This window comes from Protopterus annectens, chromosome 4.part0, assembly GCF_019279795.1.
Source record: "Protopterus annectens isolate FY-2018-M chromosome 4.part0, PAN1.0, whole genome shotgun sequence".
NCBI classification, from domain to species: Eukaryota; Metazoa; Chordata; order Ceratodontiformes; family Protopteridae; genus Protopterus; species Protopterus annectens.
Window position 1 is genome coordinate 1,476,345,342 of NC_056733.1, and position 20,762 is coordinate 1,476,366,103.

Below are 20,762 nucleotides of genomic sequence, written 5' to 3' on the forward strand. Positions count from 1 at the left end.
TCAAGATTTCTCTTGAAGAGGGTCATTGAGGGGCTCTGCCTAACATGGATTGGGATTTTGTTCCAGAGTGAGTGGAGCCTCTGGGATATGAATCTGTCCCTCCAGCATATCCTATTTATTTCTGTGCTGAGGTTTAAGTCCCTGGAGCATGTAGCTCTAAGGGATTTGGATTTCCTGAGGTGGAGCATGTCCATTAATTCTGGTTTGGACATAGCTTTATACATCAGGCACAGATCGCCTCTGAATAGGCGGTAAGCAACTGAGTAGAGCTGGAGTTTCTTTAGCCTAACTGCGTAGGGCATCTATTTGAGTCCCTTGATCCTCTTGGTGAGGTACTTTTAGGGTCTTTCCAGTTGCTGCAGGTGTCTGGTAAGGTACATCCAAAATGGGGCATTGTATTCAATTATGGGCCTGATGAGTGATGAGTAGAGGGGCACAATGACCTCTCTTGATCTAGATGTGAACCCTTTCGTGATAAGGTGTGCTGTATAGAAGTTCTTTCTAACCACTTTGGCAACATGATTGTCAAAGGAGAGATTGCTATCTAATTGGGTCCCAAATTCCCAATTACTTCTTCTGTACTTAATGGATTACCACCTATGTGGTAATTTGTGGGCACTTTGTTTTTCCCAAAGGGGATGACTATGCACTTTTTGGCATTTAGCTTTAGGCCATGGCTCTCGCATCAGTTATCCGTCTCTGTGAGACCCTTTCGGAGGATGCTTGTGTCAGTCGGCAAGTCGATTATGGCACCCAGTTTGCAATCATCTGCGAACTTGGTCAGCCATAGTCCTCCTGTGTTAGCCTGTACCTCAGAGAAATATATACAGAACAAGAGAGGTCCCAGGACTGAGCCTTGTGGGACGCCACTTGTAACTGGTTTAGAGTCTGACATGGCACCTGCAATTCTGACCATGTGGTTTCTATCCCTGAGCCAGTTTGCAACCCATCTTGTGACATAGGGGTTGATATTTAAGCTGGTGAGCTTATTTATGATGCCCGAGTGGGGTATTGTGTCGAAGGCTTTTGCGAGGTCCAGGTAGGCTGTGTGGACTACCTTCCCTTCATCTATGGCCTTGGTGACTGTTTCAAAGAAGTCAACCAGGTTCAAGAGGCAAGATCTGCCCTTAACAAAGCCGAATTGGGTAGGATCCAGTGTTTGGAGGTTCCCAATGTCTTTGTTTATGAGTTCCATGATGATATGCTCCATAGCTTTGCAGACCAGGCTAGTCAGGCTTATAGGGCGATAGTTTCCGGGGTCCGTTGTAGCACCACCTTTGTGGAGTGGGACCACTGTTGCTGTATGCCATTCCTCGGGTACATATCCTGTAGTAAGGCTGAGATTGAACAGTGACTTTATGTGAGGGTTCAGTTCTTCTTGGAGCTCATGTAAGACGCAGCCCGGGACACCGTCCGGTCCCATTGATGCTGTGTTTTTTGCTTTGGAGAGGGCATCTGTCACCTGTGCATCTGTGATGTCAGGGAGGCTACACTCTGTTGGGATAGACATTTGCTCTTTTGGGGGGGGGAGGGAGTGAGAAGTTTGCACTGAACCTGTCTGCCAGGATGTTGGCAATGTCTGTGGGTTCAGTGTATTTTTTGTCATTTTGCACTAATTCAGAGCATATCTGGGAGTTGCCACCCAGGTTCCTGACATAACTAAAGAAGGCCGTGTGATTATCTTTAGCATCTTGTGCAATTTATCTTTCGAAGCTGGCCTTAGATGATTTTATGAGGGATCGTAGTTTCTTGCTAGTACTGATCAGAGATGCCTTCCCTTTTTGGAATTTTGCTGTATCATGTAGTAGCTTCCTCCTTCTGTTGTATAGCTTATTTATGGCTGGGGTCCACCAGACAGGTCTCCTGCCTTTGGAGGAGTAAGTCTTTGTTTTATTTGGGATAGCACGATCCATGCATTCCTGTAGGTGTCCATAGAATGCGTTTGTAAAGGATTCTGCGGTTTGGGACATATTTTCCACTGGCCCGGGGGCTTTGAAGGATTCCACCTCGGTTTTGAGAAGTGTGAAGTTTGTTTTGAGAAGTTCTTCACCGTGGTTTCCTTGGCTGGGGGTGGGGACGGGATATGGATGTCCAGTGAGATTAATTTATGGTCAGATCTTACCAATGAGGGGTATACCTCTGGTATGGAACATGGAGTCCCCATGTTGGTGATGATCAGGTCCAATATGTTTTCCCCTCTTGTGGGAGTGGTGACCAGTTGATCCATAGCATTTGAGTTTATAAATTCTAGGAACCATTGGGTGAGGGTGTTGGGCCTTGAGTAGTGCTCCCAGTCTATGTTTGGGTAGTTGAAGTCACCCAATATGATGGTGTTTGGAGAGACCTTCATATTCTCTAGTGTTCTCAGGAAAGCTGAGTGGGGTTCCTGAGGTTGGGAGGGTGGTCTGTAGCAGGCTACAAACTGAAAGGCAGTTTTGCCCACTGTTAGTTGCACATGGATGGTCTCCGATGCTTTGTGCAGTGCCACTAACCTGGAGGTGTGGGTATCTTTGATGAATATGGATACTCCCCGTCCTTTTATGGTTCGGTCTGAGTTTTGGGGCCGAAAAGCATGGTATGAGGTATAACCTGGTAGTGCGGGGTTGCTCTCGGGAGCCTTGAGCCAGGTTTCTGTTACTGCACATATATTGATATTCTCCATACTGAGGAGAGCCTCGAGTGCATGCATCTTGAGGTTTAGACTTCTGGCGTTGAACAGCAGTACCCTTAGTTTCTTTTTCCTTGTGTTGTCTATGGAGGTGGGTTTGTATTTTGAGCCTTGCCTAAAAAAGGCACTATGGGGGTGGCAAGAGCCTTAGCCAGTATTCGAAAGCCCAGGGGGTGAAAGGTGCAAGCCGTCCCTAGCGAAGCAATGTGGCTTGTCGAGCATGTCATCCCAGGCTGACAGACACTGGATCCCCTTTGAATGACACCAATACTTTAGTCAATTGTTAAAATTGATCATTTTGTCTTTATACTGTGGCATCATCGTTGGTGAGGGTAAGATGCTACTCAAGGTCAGGGTCACACCGGCCTGGGCTACATGATCAGAGAGCTCCTCTGTGTCTCTTTTCATGTAGTCTAGGGAGGTACGTCTCAGGTCATTCACACTAGCATGGACAATGACGGAGTGACCTGAGTGCTTGTGTTATGTGGCGGATCCTGGCACCCGACAGGCAGCTTACAGTGACCTTCTCCTTGTTCAGCCTGGTGAGTGGGATGTCAGTGTGTCTGACAATAGAGTCACCTATTACAAGTGTATTAGGTGTGTTGTTTAGCCTTAAGGGCTGTGACTGTGTTGGCACACTGACTTTGTGAACTATGTGATACGTGGGTATTGTTGTGGGGTAGCGGTTGCTTGGAAGTCTGCTTTGGAGGTCTCTGCTGCTTGGGCAGATTTTTATTTAGAGCCTCCGAGTATGTTTTTGTGTGTTTGTGTTTGGTTTGCTGTTGCGATAGGTCTATGTGAGACTGGATTTGTGGTGTGTGTGGTTACCTTCTCCTCCTGACGGACTGCGCCAGTACTGGATTGAAAGAGCTCAGCCTCCAGTTTGGCTATATAATTGCATCTCTCACATATATTTGAGCTTGTTGGGAGGAGGAGAGGGTGTTCTGTGTACATAAGGCAGTTGTAACATTGCCTCAAGATTCCCAGATTCACCAGCTGGACTGGAGAGTAAACCCGAACCTGACTTTTGGACATGCCAGAATAGTATAAGAAACTACTTTTTGACTGATCAAAAAGGACCAATAGGGAGCCAAGTACGTAAAGGGAGTATAAGAGGGGGTAGTGCTTTAGTTTATTAGTGCTTACTTATAAGATTACTTATACGAGCAACTGCAGGGCTTTAGAATGAAATAGAGTGCTTACTTTGAGAACAGGTATGCCGCAAACTTCTCAGAGTATTGTACCCGTGGATGTCTCTCCCTTGGATGGGTCCGGAGCCACTGAGCAGGCACCGGCTTCTGAGGGTGTTTTCAGGCCACAACGTTTCTATATAAAACCGACGCCAGCTTCAAAAACAGCTTCTAAGTCTAAAAAAAACGACTCGTGATCCATGTGCTCAGGCCCTTATGCCTAAAACACAGATGATAAAAATGGCTGAGGACATAATTACCTTGATCAGGGGTCCCCCCCACCTCCCTGCTAAGAGGCCTAGGCAAGACATTGATTATAAATCTTCAGATCAGGTTTTTATTTCTTCTGATTCCTCTTCTGATCAGGAATTTTCTGTACCACCCTATGAGGATTCAGATGCAGAGGAATCCATTCCATCTGCATCTCTTCTTGAGGATTATTCTTTTGGAGAAACCTTGCATACTTTAAGGGAACATTTTCATTGGGAGAGTTAGGATTTCTGTGAATCAAAAAAGAGGCTTAGGGATTTCCTTCTTCCTCAGCATAGGCCTTTGGCTATACCTCCTGTATTAGACATTGTTGATGTGTTTTCAGAATCAAGCATGGCTCCTGATTCCCTACCTCCGGCCCCTAGTAAGCCAGACTGATATTACAGGATTCCTGACTCCCACAAATATTTATTCAAAAATCCTGCTGCTGATCTCACAGGGTCCCAAAGGTGTAAAGGTCTCTGCAGCCAAAAATCCTACCCCCTCTGATAGAGATTCCAGGGCACTGGATAGATGGGGAAAGAAGGTTTATACGTCTGCAACCTTGGCAATTAGGGCCTTAAATTGCCAGTTTCATATGCTTAAATATCAACAGCATGTTATGGGTTTATTGAAACAGAAATTATGTTGATTTCTGATTGTGTGAAAAATAAAGAATTACAGGAATTATTGCATGCAGCAGAATAGGTTGGAAAGCATACTTTGCAATGTGGTTTTGATTCCTTGGAGGCCTCTTGCAGGGCAACAGTTACTGGATCTGTGATTAGAAGGCATGCCTGGCTCAAGGAGCAAAATCTGCCTGATCATGTTAAGGCTAAATTGCTGGATGCACCTTTACAGCATGATACTTTGTTTGGTAATAAGGCAGAAGAGGTTTTTAAAAAAATGGAAGACAAAGCTAAATCTATGCAAACTGTAAAAAAAATTCTTACAAGTGCAGCCACCCAGATTCAGTAGGCACTGGCCTACTAAAAATTGGTCCTTTCCTGTGTCCAACAGAGCCTCACAAGGCAAATCCAGGTGCTCAAAAGGCTCTAGATATCATTTACAGAGTTCTTACAGGTGAAAGCAATGGGGTGCCTCTACCTCCAAATGTGGAGGAAACAAAGCACAACCCTACAGTAAGCAGTCTCAATGACTTCCCTCTACCATCACCAAGCACTTAAGTTTTGGCAGCCCCCCTTGGGGGGAAAATTGGCACTTCATGCTCAAAATTGGCAGTTAATTACCCAGGACAAGTGTGTATTAAACATAGTATCCCAGGGGTACAGATTTTATTTCCATACTTTGCCAATTCCAAACAGTTGGCCAGATCTGCCACAAAATCAATGGGCAGAGGCTCAGAAACAAGTTACGCCCCTCATGGATATGGGGGCTATTCAACCAGTACCAGAACAGGAAAAAGGGCAAGGGTTTTATTCAAGACTGTTCTGGTACCCAGAAAAGATGATGCTTGACATCCAATGCTGGACTTATCAATTTTGAACGCATTCTTGGACATACCAAAATTCAAAATGCTGACTTTACAACAGCTACTGCCCATGCTGGGCAAGAACGCTTGGTTAGTGACTATAGACTTAAAAGAGGCATACCTGCATATCCCAATAAGGGAATCGTGCAGAAGATACCTCCGCTTCAAGGCAGGTTTTGTGCATTACCAATTCTCTGCACTACCCTTTGGCTTATCTACTGCACCCAGGGTCTTTACAAAGTGCTTGGCACCAGTAATTGCATTTTGCAAAGAAGCATACAAATCTATCCTTACTTGGATGACTGTCTCATTCAAGCAGAAAACAAGGATATTCTTCTTCAACATCTGGCATTTGTAAAAAGGCTTCTAACATTCCTAGGGTACACAATAAACGAAAAAAAATCACAACTGGTACCCTCTCAAAAAATTACATTCCTGGGTGCAAGCTTGAATACAACTTCCCAGATGGCTTACCTTACACCAGACAAACAAAGGCAACTGACTGTATACTTCAAACAGATGCCAACAAAAACCCAGTTATCTGCAAGACAAATTCTGCAGGCTTTGGGGTTCATGGCATCCTGCATTCTACTAATTCCATATGCAAGACTGCATATGAGGAAACTTCAATGGTATCTAAAAAGTTTATGGAGTCAACATTGTCACAGTCTGGAAACAATGATTTCTCTCATTCCTTGCCTGCAGCAGGAGTTTCTTTAGTGGGCAGAGACATGTCATCAGAACAAGGGACAGTCTTTCACTCTACCCCCTGCCACCCAAACCCTAACTACAGATGCATCAGACTATGCTTGGGGGACCCACCTGGCTGAGAGATGCATTCAGGGCATATGGAGCCCAAAACAAATGCATCTGCATATCAACCAGAAAGAGATGCTAGCTGTTCAGAATTCCCTGACAGCCTTCAAGGACTTACTTCATCCTGGACAACTACTGATATAGATGGACAACACAACAGTTATGTGGTACATAAACAAGCAGGGGGGTGCACATTCCTACCCCCTTTGCGGACCAGCCATGGAATTGTGGGACACAGCCTTGACTTACCAAGTACATCTTCAAGCTCAATTCCTACCAGGAAAACAAACTACTCTGGCAGACAACCTAAGCAGAAATCTTATGGAGCCTCACGAGTGGAAACTGGATCCACAAGTCTTCAGCATGATAACAAAGAAATGGGGGAGCCCAGACATAGATCTATTTGCCTCTCCCCAAAATTATCAACTGGACAAATACTGCACAAGGACTTATCACAGACAAGCATGGAAAGTGGATCCCCTATCCTTCAGTTGGAAAAGCCTATCAGTCTATGTCTTTCCTCCTCTGCCTCTTCTTCCCAAGGTCTTACTAAAGGTCAGACAGAAAAAAAAACAAAAATGATCCTAATTGCCCCAGACTGGCCTCGCCAGCACTGTTACCCAATTCTAAGGAATATGTCTCAACTCCCTCCTTGGTACTTACCTCAGATACCTCATCTACTGTCTCGGCAGAGAAATCAAATTCTGCACACTCAGCTCCAAACTCTGAACCTGGCAGCATGGCTGATCATGTAATTATTCAAACAACACCTCTCAGTAAATCTGTGATGGATGTCATTTTGGAAGCCAGAAGGCCTAGTACTAGAAAATCTTATGCTGATAAATGGAAGAGATTCTGTGCTTGGAACCAAACACAAGGAACGGACATAGCAAAACCAAATATTCCTCGGATTTTACAATACTTGACTGAGATGCTTAACAAGAGCCTAGCCTTTTCTTCAATAAAAATCCATGCCTCTGCCATCTCAGCTCATTACAACACTGAGCCTCCCATCTTTTCTCATCCTCTGCTAAAACAGTATCTTAGAGGGGCCATAAATTTAAGGCCTCCCAGAAGATCACCAACTCCTGCATGGGACCTCAATTCTGTGCTGGAAAAACTCACCCTGCCTCCTTTTGAACCAGCAGCTACTGCGGAAATAAAGCTTCTATCTTGGAAAACAGCTTTCCTTTTGGCAATCACTTCAAGAAGGATTTCAGAACTACAGGCCCTCATGGTTGTGGAGCCTTTTATTACATTTTACCCGGACAGGGTGTCCTTCAGGGCCAATCCTTCCTTTATGCCTAAGGTGGTATCCAGTGTGGCTCTTAACCAAACTATTCACCTGCCAACATTTTACCCAAATCTGCAGAACAAGGGGGAGCGGATTCTGCATTCATTGGACGTACACAGACAACTAAGATTCTACTTAAACAGGACCAAATCTCTAAGAAAGTCTGAGCAACTACTGGTGGCATTTGCTGCAGGATCAGAGAGGAAGGCTATATCAAAGCAGACTATTTCTAAGTGGATAAGCCACTGCATTCGTTTCTGCTACTTGCATTATGGTAAATCAGTGCCCAAGGGAATCCGGTCACATTCCACCAGGGCTGCCTCTACCTCAGCAGCCTTTCTCAGAGGAGTTCCAACCAAAGACATTTTAGAAGCTGCTACTTGGAGCTCTGTTCATACTTTTACAAAGCATTATCATTTGCCTCTCTTCTCTAAGTCCAAGGCAGGCTTTGCCACTGCAGTTCTGCAGGGCCTTATAGCCGCCCCTAATGCTATTTAGTTCCATCCTCCCATCCATAGCTTTGGGATTCTACCCAAATGTAATGACTGCAACAGTGAAACACAAAGAACATAGTACAGTTGTGTACACTTACCATAAATGCAGATATTCGAGTGTATTCACTGTTGCAGTCTGGGTTACCCACCCGCCATACCCCTTTTTCTTCTAGAACTTCTCTTTCCTTCACTATATTCTAAAGCTTTTGTGGTGTGTTTGCTTTTAGATGAAGGTTAAGTTTGTTGCTAAAAGTGCATTTACATATATATATATATATATATATATATATATATATATTTTTTTTTTTTTGCTCCCCATTTGGGGGGCACCTGACATCTGGGGCAAGAAAAACTGAATAAAATGCCGTCGGCTGCATGTTTTATACCCCTGACGACCTGACGTCATGGAAGAGGAGACAGCAACTGACGCAGGACCCAAGACTTTGATATTCAGGCCAACTGAGGGCAACCTGCCAGCAGATTACCCAAATGTAATGACTGCAACAGTGAATACACTCGAACATCTGCATTTATGGTAAGTGTACACAACTGTACTTTCTGCCATTAGTACGTCGCAATCAGCAACAAGGTGTGCAACTCTTTCCAATTTGGTTTTACAAAACCTGCATTTTTCTGTTTCTCCCACATGTTCAATGGACTTTATAAACCAACATGTATGTAGCCCACTATCCTGGGCCACCAGAATTTGACCTTTATGGAGTAACTGGTGAAGTGTCAAGAGATGCTGTCCTTGAAGTTACATCTTTCAACATTTGACATTCTGTTTTGCTGTGCTCCGTGTCCTGCCTTTCAGATGTTTGTTTTCAAGTTTGTGAGTTCAGTCAGAGTTCAGTTTCACAGTGACTGTGTTGTAATCCAGTCTCTGAGCCATAATAACAGTGACTAACGTGGGGTGTGTTTCCCCCCTAAAATTTTTTTTTTTTGATTTTTTTCTGAAGTTTTTTAACTAGCAACATAAATATGTTGACATTTGTTGTCAGATTAGAAATACAATTTCTTTGGAAAGCCATGGTTTTGTTTACATGTTTTTTCAGTCTTTTAAGGCTGGAAACTTTGTCATAATTTTATTTTATTTATTTTTTTTAATTGGGATAGTGCACTGATCGGTCATGACCAATAGCAGGCCCAGCCTGCCAGATAATGCATGTGTCTGTGGAATTTCTGTTGGAGATAGTTTTGGGTTTTCCTGCCATGTTGTGATGATTTTTGAGGTAATTTTTTGCTATTGTTCCAAGTATTTCCTGATTTTATATTTGACTAATATATAAAAAAAAGATATTATTCCAGACTCCCTGTTCCAGAGCATATTACAACTGTTTTTTGCTTTGCTGTCCACTGTAGTACTTTAATTTTATTTGTAGCTAGCATTTGTGTTTTGCTATCTAGTGGCACACCACCTATATTTTAATTAGTTATTTTTTTTAAATGTATTACTTAGTTCTCTCAATTGCTGTAACTTACTTTAATTGTATTTATTGTGTGTATACTGTGCTTAGTTGTCAAGACATTAGTAGACGAGTTTAGTTGAGTAAGCAGATGTCCGATTTGAATATTTGGCATGCTTATTGCATGCAAAAGAAGACAGAGCAGCTTTGGCACAACTCAGCTATATATATATTGAGTGTTTCCCAAGTTTTTTTTAGATAAAGAAAGTTTGGGACCTAATTCTATCTCTGAAATTACCTTGATTTTGCTTGCAACTATTCCAAGAGCATTGCTGATGGTGGATCCAGTTGTCCCAGAATTGCCTGAAGGGAAAGTTCAATTGCACTGTATTACATTTCTGAATGTGCCGCATATGAATTCTCAGAGATGCATTTGTAGCTGCGCTGTGTTCTGAATTTTAAAATGTGTTGCTGCTTCCAATTTGCTTTGATGTCAAGCACCTGTGTTACATAGATCATGTTTTGTCTGGCAAGGTATAGTGGGTGAGATTGCTACGGACTTTCACAAAAGACAACAGATATTTTGCTCTTATGTTGCTTGCTTTTAAAAGGCTAGTTTCTAAAAGAAAAACTTGTTTCTGACTGCAGATAGCATTTGAAGCTGTAGTCATTACAACATTTGCAAATTAACTAACACTATAACATTGACTGAACACTCTCATTTTCTGTTGTAACTGCTTCAGAACCTAAAATTCCAGGATGCTTTTAATTTTTGAAGCTGGAACATTTTATAGTGCATATCTGATGCTATTTCTGGAGCACTGGTATGTGTGTGCTGTTCTTCATCTGAAAACCTCAGATGATGTGACTTGGAATACTTTTTGGGTTTCTAGACTGTGTGTTCCTGTTTCCTTATGTGCTGTGTTGAGTCAGTGTCATTCCTGGTTTCCCCTTTGCTGTAAGTGAAACTAGGATTTGTAATAGATAGGATGTCCATGTAGATTTGTCCACCAATTAGCCATTACTGAGTTTTAAAAGTCAGCTACATAGTGATTTGCTTTGTGTTTATTCACGTGGGATGCTGTCTGGTGTTTCTAGTTCCAGCATTTCTGGCTGCAGTCTGTATTATATGTACATAAAAATACGAAGGAGAAAAACAAATCTGTGGAGGCATATATGATGAAAGTAGTGTGTAGGACGTGTATAGAACAAGTGAGGGCAGGAAGGATGGAGTGAAAAGGGGAATGGGTAATACAACTAAGGCAGTGCTTCCTGTCAGCACTAGTCTAATTACATTTAAAAAACAAACTGATTTTTTTTCCAAGTCAAAAAATTCAAGGAAAAAAACAAGTATGTATCTTTAAAATACAGTTGTGGTATTAATGATATAATAGTTTTATATATGAACAAGATTGCTTTTTGGCTGACTGCTACTGCTGTTTTAGATATGTACCTATCTCCACATTATGAACACTCTGATGCATTAATGTCATTGTTCATAATTGTTAGTACATCTCTCTTGACTGAGAAATCTACCCTTCATTCATGACTACCAAATGCCTTTCTTCTATTTATTCTGGTGTATGGATTTATTTTCATTTCACTTGTATTTTCCTAAGGACATTCAACTGCTGTGTCCTGTATAGTGGTTAATATGGATACATTTGCCCTTGAACATCTTTTGGGTACTTGTGTATCTGCTCATTGCAACCAGCAGCATGTTCTTCTCTACAAGATACGCTGCATTTTTAAGTGTTTGCACATTAATGGCAGTTACTAATGTAAAAAAAAAAATCTTTGAGTGGAAATATTTCTTATAATTATGCTGTTACTTACAGAGGAGAGGGAATCATTTTATTAATGTTTGTTTTAGGACAGCTTTCAGCTGAAACTTGCATACAAAATGTACGTGTATTTATATATAACATCAGTTGCGTTTACTGCAGAGCATGGCATTATGCATCTTATACACAGCTGGCAAGATTCTTTTATTAAGAATAAAACACGTCTCCTATTTCCATAGTAACCAGAGAAATATAATAGCCTGTATGCTAATTAGGAAGTTGAGGCATTGTTGTTACGTTTAATGGTTACTGTTCATCTGCATAATTAAACAGCAGGAGTGCTGTTTTAACGACCGTTTATCTTGTATGATGCCTCAGTATTTATGTATTTATATAATTTGTCTCATGTTGTTGATTGGATATGTCCTACAAGGCGTATAGCTCTGGAGACCTGAGTTGGTGGTTGTACTAGCAATGGAAAATGTGACAAAACATGCAGGAGAAGCTTTTGCTGCTCATTGACACTGCTAAAGCGTCTATTTCCATGTGAACTACCATTAATTCAGGTAAATAGGGTCTTGGTTTAATGGCTTACCCAGTGATAGATGGTACAATCCGTTGTGGGGGCTGTGAGAAATAACTGGGCAGTGATAACTGGAATGGGGCATAAACACACACACACACACACACGTATGCGTGTGCACACAGAATGCATGAGTGCAAACACAGGTACATGTATGTATGCAGTCCCACATACACATGCTTATGTATATATGTGCACACAGATACATGTATTCAGTTGCGCACACACACACACGTATGAATGTATGTATTCAAACACACTTGCATGCACACACAGCCACACTTGCGTAAGTATGTTCCTGTGCTGCTCCAGGCACACATGTAAATGTATGTATGTACACACAGACACACGCATCCATGTATACACTCACACACACATGCATGAATGAATGTATGGAAACACAGATGCATGCACACAGAAGCATACATGTTCAGGTATGCACCCCAGACAGCACATGTTTAGGCATATGTTCATACATGCGTGCACACACAAATGCACACACTTACTACTAGTACTAGTACTACTTCATTTCTTGGTTTCTGGTTAGCTGAATAAAGGTCAAAGACCTTTATAATGCAGGGTCCAAGGTCACACTGTTGACATTCAAACCACACCAAGTATCTAAATATTTTTTGAATCTTTCTTATGAATTACATTCTTCACTTGTAATGGCAGTCTGTTCATTGTTAAGTTAGAATTTGTGTATACACCAAGTCCTCTGTATTCATTCACTTCCTGTGTAGCATAATTTCCCAAAATAAAAGTTTTTTCAGGTCTGAAATTACCAAAATATATACCACCACCCTTTCAGGGATTGATATTAAGACCAGTTTTAATTAATCATTCAAATAGTTAGGTACATATGAGTTCAAAGCTAAATCTTATGATAATGTTAAAAATGTTTTGTTAAATGCTATCAGCATATTTAGACAGACAAAAAGTGTTATTAATAGGTAAAATGAAAATGCAAAGTTGAACAATACAGGAGGGCCTAAAATGGGCCCCTGTGAAACACCAGGAGCGATGTCTGATCATTTTGAAAATTATCTCTCAACTCTTAACACATTGACGTGTGTTTAAGCCAGTATTAAACTCTGTTATATAAGAATTTAATTATTGTTGTATGATAGATACAGACAAAGCCCTTGATTTAACTATGAAACTCCCACAAGAAGACCATTGTCTAAGGCTTCCCTTAATCATTTCATAAAATCTAGTCAGATTGGTAAACGTCAGTGTTTGTCAGCTTCCATGAGTCAGGAGCAGTACTGGTTACTAATAACATGTTAAATGTTGTATCAGATGGCCAGAACGATTGCATGAAATGAGCTGGTATAGAGTCAAGGACAGCACCACTGTTTTTCACCATGTTTAATACAGATTTCACCATATTCGCTGTAATTACTGGACACGAAGTATGAGATTTATCCAGAATTGGAATTTCATAAATGACTACAGTATTTGTTAGATCTAAGGGGGCACAGTAGTCAAAACTTCAGCAATTTCAAAAGAATTGCAAAGAATTGAACCCTAATTTAGAGTGGGATCACGTCTATTGTTAGCTTTTTTTGAAACTGGTAATATAACTATAAAACTTTTTAAGATCCATATTCTTAGCCAATGATTCTTAGTAAACAGTTTCAGATTTCTTAATTTGATTTTTCAATAATTTACAAAGTTTTTTTTTTCTTTGAGGCACATAAACCAAATAGTTTAATTTGTAGCTCCTTTTCTTGCTTACTAATTTAGTTAGTTTCTTATTCCACCATGCCAGTGAAATCCAGTTTTGCAATTAATTTATCCTTTATACATGTATATTAGTTGTGACCATTTGCTCTCTAACAACTAAGTTGCTGATAGTACAAATTAAACTTCAGTGTTCCAGTCTGGGTCATTAATTCCTTCAAAAAGTAATCAGTGATCAGTAATTCTCAAGCAGTTATAACCATTTTAGAAATATTAATAATTGAATTGACCGTATATTCTAAATCTAAATGATTAAGAACCCCCCAATAAGGGAAGGGCTCTAATATTATGAATTTTACTACAAATGTTAGCAAGCAATAGTTCCTAAATATTTTGTATAGGAAAGTTAGTTATCTAGATGGCATCTTTTGATGTTAAGTCATAAAATTCAAGCTCATTTGATGAGCTAAATGTTCCACACCCCCCTGCAAGTACTGGGATAATTAAAGTCGCCAGCAATTATCAAGTTTTTAAAACTCCATTTGTCAACAATGAATTGTAAATATCGAGTTTGTTGCTCATCACTCCTTCTTGGACTGTTATAACTACAAGTAATATACAAGTTGATATCACTGAAAATCCTGGGATGTTCAGTAGTAACAGACTCCATATCAGTATTGGCCCATAATAATTTTGAGAGAATGGAGTCTTGAACAAAAACAGCAATCCCACCTCTGGAAGTGTCCGTTCCTAGGCATTTATATTTATTTAATACTAATATGTGAACATCACTGCATCGTCATGCCTCCGTGAGAGTTATAGTAGTAACATTGTTCTTGGTTGGTGGGAACAAATAGTTTTGAAACCTGTTTTTTCCTACATGTAAGGTAGTTGTTTTTATGTTAGATATGTACACAATTTATTTTTCGTCTTGGAAGGAAATGCAGATGAAGCTCATGAACTAGTAAATATTAACCACAAGTCTGAATTTCTAAAGTTCACCTTATGAGACGTTGGCCTTGAGGTCAATTTTCTGGATGTTACTATTAAGTGAGATAAATTAAACTTTAAATTTAATAGTGAAGTTTATAGGAAAAATACCTTTGTTAATGGTTACTTACATTACTCTAGTAACCATCCCACATTATGAAAAATAATATTCCAGAAGGTCAGTTTATACGTGCATCCAAAGTGACGACTGATGACCGTACGTTTGAACAGGAGATTAGTTTTATTACTGAATTGTCTTTAGAAAGAGGTTATAAACATAACTTGTTGAATTTGTCAGATATTATTAGAAAACGTAGAAGTACAGATTTTCAACCGCTGTCCGGTTCGATTCTCATCTAGAGCGTCTTCTGCGTGGAGACATGCGTGAATGGGCGTACCTTCGTTGAAGGTTGTGCATCAGGGCTGGTAACTCGGCACGTAAAAATCAACGACCAATCATTAGCGGACCAGAGTTCCGCTGTGGCGACCCCTAACCGGGAAAAGCCGAAAGACACAACATTGTCTTCTGAATTAGTACAAAAGGAAAATAACATTATGACCAATAGGTATGACATATCACGTTGTCTTGATATGTCCACAGGTATAAAAAGTATTGCTTTAGTCATTAACAAGAATTAGAATATTCTTAAGGGGAACTCAGATTTAATAAGTGTTATAGGTGATGAACCTAAATTTACCTGTAAAAATGCTTATAATTTGAAATGGTGTTTGCAAACAGAAAGCTATTATGACATTCCATTAGGTATTAGTGGAAAGGACAAATGGGATGTATAAGTGTGGTTTTTGTACCATACGTAGATATATTTTGGAAGGCCCTTTTGTAGAGTTGCCCCATTTGGACAGAAACATTCCCATTGGTGGAGTTTACAATTGTAATACCCGAGGGATAGTTTACATAGCAGTTTGTTCATCCTGTAGGGATTGTTACATAGGAATGGTTACTAAGTGTTTAAATAAAGGAACATCTTTACTCCATTAAGAGCAAAAATCATAATAATGCATTGTTTAAGCACAGCTGTGTTTGGATTATAAAAAATGTTTGTTTTCCATTTTAGAACAGGTGCCTGGGAATGTTAGTGGAGGGTGTTAAAGAGATAGAGTAGAACAAAGGGAAACTATCTGGCAGCTAAAATTAGGGGCGGTCAAGCCACCGGGAATGAATGATACTATTAATATTAAGTGTTTTTTAAAAAATAGAAGATTAAAAATTAATTATTTTTTAGTATGGATTTTTTTATTTTAGAATAGTTTTTACTGGATGTTTAATATTTGTTTTTTTTTTTATTTTTATTCATATTGTTATTTGATTCACTTATCAGTTGATTGTTTAATTAGGGATAATTGAAAGTGTAATTGACTATATCTTTGTATAAACAGGTTCATTTGATGAATGGGTTTTAATCTGAAGACATCTCTTTGGGGATGAAAGTGATGAGCTGTTTGTTCGCTAAAGTTTTGGCTTTTTTGCTCCTCGTGGTCCAAGTTGTGCCTGTTTAGTGGATTCTTGGATATGTAACCCTTTTGAATTCCTTTTGAGGATTTCTTTCTCTCTTCCTTTCTTAGTTTAGTGACAGTTCCCTCCTCTCCATAGCGTTCTTGGTTCATTAGGGATTTTCCTGCCTTTTCCTTGTAACGGTAGATGTTTTTCGTGTTTCACTGTTACAGTCATCACCTGTGGGTTATCCCTGCTGTAGTAGCCCTCAGCCAGCCCGAATACCAGAGTCAATGTTTTTGTGTGCCGTCTGCTGTCGCCTGTAGTCTTGATGTCAGGTGATCAGTACTATAAAGCAAGGTAGCCGACGTCATTACATCAGTCTTTCTTGCCGTGGAGCCAGTAGCAGAAGCAGTTCGCACGAGTGCCTGTCGGTCACTACCAGAAGTCAAATTTCAGCAGAAAACGTCTAAAGCTAAGTACCTTGTTGGGGATTTTTTTGCCCTAACTGATGTCCAAAAAAGTTAACAATTGTCTTGCCTTTGGAAAGCAGATCCCACTACGAGACTTTCATTCTTACTGCATCACTTGTTTAGGCCCAGACCACAATGTTCCTTGCTGCCAGTTCTGTGCCCTCTTTAATGCGAGAACCATTCGCTGTAGAGCTCTTTATGTAGACAATTATTTTCATATTCCATCTTCAAATTCCGATATAGCGCCCATCAGACAACAATCTGTTGACGTTCCAAAAAAAAACATAAAGATAGAGACAGGCCACAAAAGGCGAAGCCTTCCAACAGTGCTTCTGCTAAGCAAGTCGTCAGTTCACTGGAATTCAGTGAGGCGCTTTCACAGCCCCTGATGCCTGACTCACTTTCTATGCAGACCTCTGCCAAGACACTTTCGGAGTTTGGTATGCCAAAGAAATCCACTTTGTCTTCCGAGCCTTTGGCTGTCTCTGCCTCGGTTGGGTCCGGAGCCAAGATGCTGGCACCAGCTTCCGAGGAGGCCATTCGCACTACCGATTCTAGACAAAAAAATTGGTCTTCTCTTCTGACTACTGTTTCTCAGAGACCGACGGGTTCTGTCAGACCAAGAAACCAGGCCACTCCTAGGGAATCTGCTTCTAGCCACCATCTTGCCACTCCTCCCCACCCCAAGCTCAGATGCTTAAAATGACTGAGGATCTTATCTCCCTTATCCGAGGTACTCGGGCACCCCTCCTAAAAGGAAAAGGCAACCTTCTCCAGAAATTATGACAGACCAAGAGTCTGAGGAATCAGAGGATTATTCTGCTTTTGAAGAGGAACAACATCCCTTAACTGTTTATGAGGATTCAGATGCAGAGGAATCTATCCCCTCTGCCTCCCCTCCAGAGGACCTCTCCTTTGGGGAAACCCTTCACTCCCTCAGGGAACATTTTCAATGGGAATCTCAGGACTACCCACAGTCAAAGAAATGACTTGGAGAGTTTCTGGTCCTTCCCCAGCATAGACCCCTGGCCATCCCACCTATTCTGGAAGTGGTGGATGATGTTTTCCATGAATCCAGCTTAGCCCCTGATGCCGTGCCTCCTGCTCTAGTTAAACCTGACGGGTACTACAGAGTACCGGATTCTCACAAATACCTGTACGGGAACTCTGCTGCAGACCCTGAGGTCATTACACAGGGACCCAAAGGAGCCAAGACTAGTTCTGCCAAGAATCCCCTTTCTTCTGACAGAGTCCAGAGCTCTGGACATATTGGGTGAGAAAGTATATACCTCTACAACCTTAGCTATCAGGGCACACAATTGTTAGTTCCATATGTTAAAATATCAGCAACACACTTTGGAACAAAACATAAAATTGCTACCTCTCCTGATGGTGCCACCTCAAAAGAGCTGACAGAATTACTACACTCTGCTTGTCAAGTGGCCAAGCACTCATTACAATGTGGATATGATGCCCTAGAAGCCTCTAGCAGGGCAGCAGTGACAGGATCTGTTATGAGCAGACATGTATGGCTGAAGGAACAACTTCTCCCTGATCATGGCATGTCTAAACTTATTGATGCACCCCTAGATAAGGAACGCCTGTTGGGGGAAAAAGGAGAAGAGGTGCTTAAAAAGATGGAAGACAAAACAAAATCTATGCAAACAGTAAAAGGTTTCTTTCAAGTTCAACCACCCAGATTCAGCAGGAACTTCCCCTCTAAGCACTGGGCCTTCCCTGCACCCAGCAGACGGGGCCAAGGTAAGCCCCACAGGGACAGGACATCCAGGCCCCTATCCCAGGGCCAGCAAAGAAGCAAACAATGGAGCACTTCCACGTCTAAGTCAGGGAGATGTCCTTCAAGGATGCATCTGCAGTCCTTACAAATGGGTTGTCCTGTCGTCAGGCAGCCCTTCGGTCGGCCGGATTCCAAAGTCTGGGTCTGGCCTCGGCTGGTGTCGCACTTCACCCGACGTCACAGCTGCAGTTATTCGGGTATAAAGGCATCAGCCGACGCCATTTTCCTCAGTCTTTCTTGCCGCGTGGCGCCCGAAGCAGAAGCTGTTCGCAAGTGCCGGTCGGTCAGAACCAGAGATTACTACTTCCGAAGACTTCTAAAAAGCTAAGTACCCCGTTGGGGACTCTTTCTTGCCTCAGCCGATGTCAGAAAAAGTGAATAACTGTTTTACTTGTGGGAAACAAATACCTCATAAAGATTTCCACTCTTACTGCTTACCTTGTTTAGGCCCAGACCACGACGTAGTAGCTTGCCTAGCCTGTGCTTCTTTTAACCGACGGACGCTTAGACGTCGGTCGGAATTTGCTGAGGAGTTTTTCGGCTCCGATTTTGCTTACATTATGCCATCGGATCCTCCGACTATGCAAATATCAAAAAAGCGCAAGGAAAAGGACCGACACTCGCGGTCTGCGGTTTCGGCCGAAACCGCGGTTAGGCCAACCGCGAGTGTCTCTGTTTCGGCTGAAACCGAACAAGCGGTTCTTCCTTCAGCCGAAAACTTACCTCCTACCGAGGCCTCTTCCAACCTCGTGGAATCGGCTTCTGATTTACCTTCTGCTCTTGCAGTTTCTCAGGAATTATCTGACACTATCCCCTTGGATATCTCCACCCCTGCACGTGGAGCTGCTAGGCCACCTGCATCCATGTCCATTAAGGCTTTTGCCAGGGCTAAAGCAGCTAAAACTACTAAATCTGTGCCTGCTAAGACCCCCTCTCACAGGCCTAGCTCTAGTTCACAAATGTTTAGTCTAGCAGAGGATCTCATTTCTTTAATCCGGGGATCCCAATCTCACACAGACAGGGCCTCTCACCCACCTCCAGAGAAGAGGCCTAGAGCAGAGCCCCCTGAACCAGTTTCTACAGATGATTCCTCTGATGATTCAGATAATACTAACCCTTCAGAGGCTTCTTTCTCCCCTTATGAAGACTCAGATGCTGAAGAGTCCATCCCTTCTGCCTCTCCGCCTGAGGAATTTTCCTTTGGGGAAACCTTGCATGCTATGAGGGAACAATTTCAGTGGCAGGGCCAGGATTTCCCAGACTCTAGAAAGAGGCTTAGAACCTTTCTGCATTTACCACAACATAGGCCTTTAGCCATTCCTCCAGTTCTCTCTGTTGTAGATGATGCATTTAATGATGCTTGTACTGCTCCTGATTCACTTCCTCCGGCCCCTGCTAAGCCCGATAGGTACTACAGGGTTCACTCATCACCATTTGTATAAGGCTCCTTTTGCAGATCCCGAGACTATCTCCCAGGGTCCTAAGGCTGTAGCAGCTACCTCTGCCAAAAACCCCCTCCCCTCTGAAAGGGAATCCAGGTCCTTAGAGAGATGGGGTAAAAAAGTTTACACTTCTGCTACTCTTTCAGCTAGAGCATTGAACTGTCAATTCCACATGATCCAGTATCAAGAATTTATGCTAGACCAGTTAACCAAGAAGTTGTCCTCTGATGAACCATTAGACAGAAAATCTGTTCAGGAAATGGTACATAACATTCAGCAGGTCAGTAACCATTCCTTAAAATGTGGCTATGATGCACTGGAAGCTTCCTTCAGATCAGCCATGACTGGCACAGTTATCAGAAGGCATGCATGGTTAAAAGAGCAGGCCTTACCAGACCATGTGAAATCCAAATTACTAGATGCTCCCATGGACAAGATCAATTTGTTTGGCTCTCCTGCACAACAGGTGCTGAAGAAGATGGAAGAGAAGGCAAAATCTGTCCAAATAGTGAAAAATTTCTTACAGGTCCAACCTCCAAGGTTTAGCAGGAATTGGCCCTCCAAGAGTTGGTCCTTTCCAGAACCCTCCAGAGTCCAGAGAGGCAGGAATAGGCATTCAAGAGGCCGAAGTCAATCCAGGGGTGCCTACAGGGGACGTCAGTGGCAGGGTAACAACCAGCGAGGTGCAGCCACGGACACAGCCACCACCACTACTACACAATCACAGTGACTTGGCTCTAGCACCACCTACCAGGGAACAACTAAAAGCACCCTTGGGCGGGAAGCTAGCTTTGTTTTCAGTAAACTGGCATTACATCACAAGAGACAAGTGGATTTTGCAGACAATAGACCAAGGTTACAGGTTTCACTTCCATACTCTACCAGGGAAGAGAGGAATGCCAAACCTACCTCCAAATCAAAGGGCAGAAGCTCTAAAACAAATA

At 41.9% G+C, this 20,762-nt stretch overlaps 1 protein-coding gene across 1 annotated transcript in view; it reads left to right on the plus strand.

Annotated features, from left to right (window-relative positions):
* Positions 1–20,762, plus strand: part of DBN1 (drebrin 1) — a 1,456,369-nt gene that overhangs the window by 843,430 nt on the left and 592,177 nt on the right. The gene's annotated exons all lie outside the window — the stretch shown is intronic.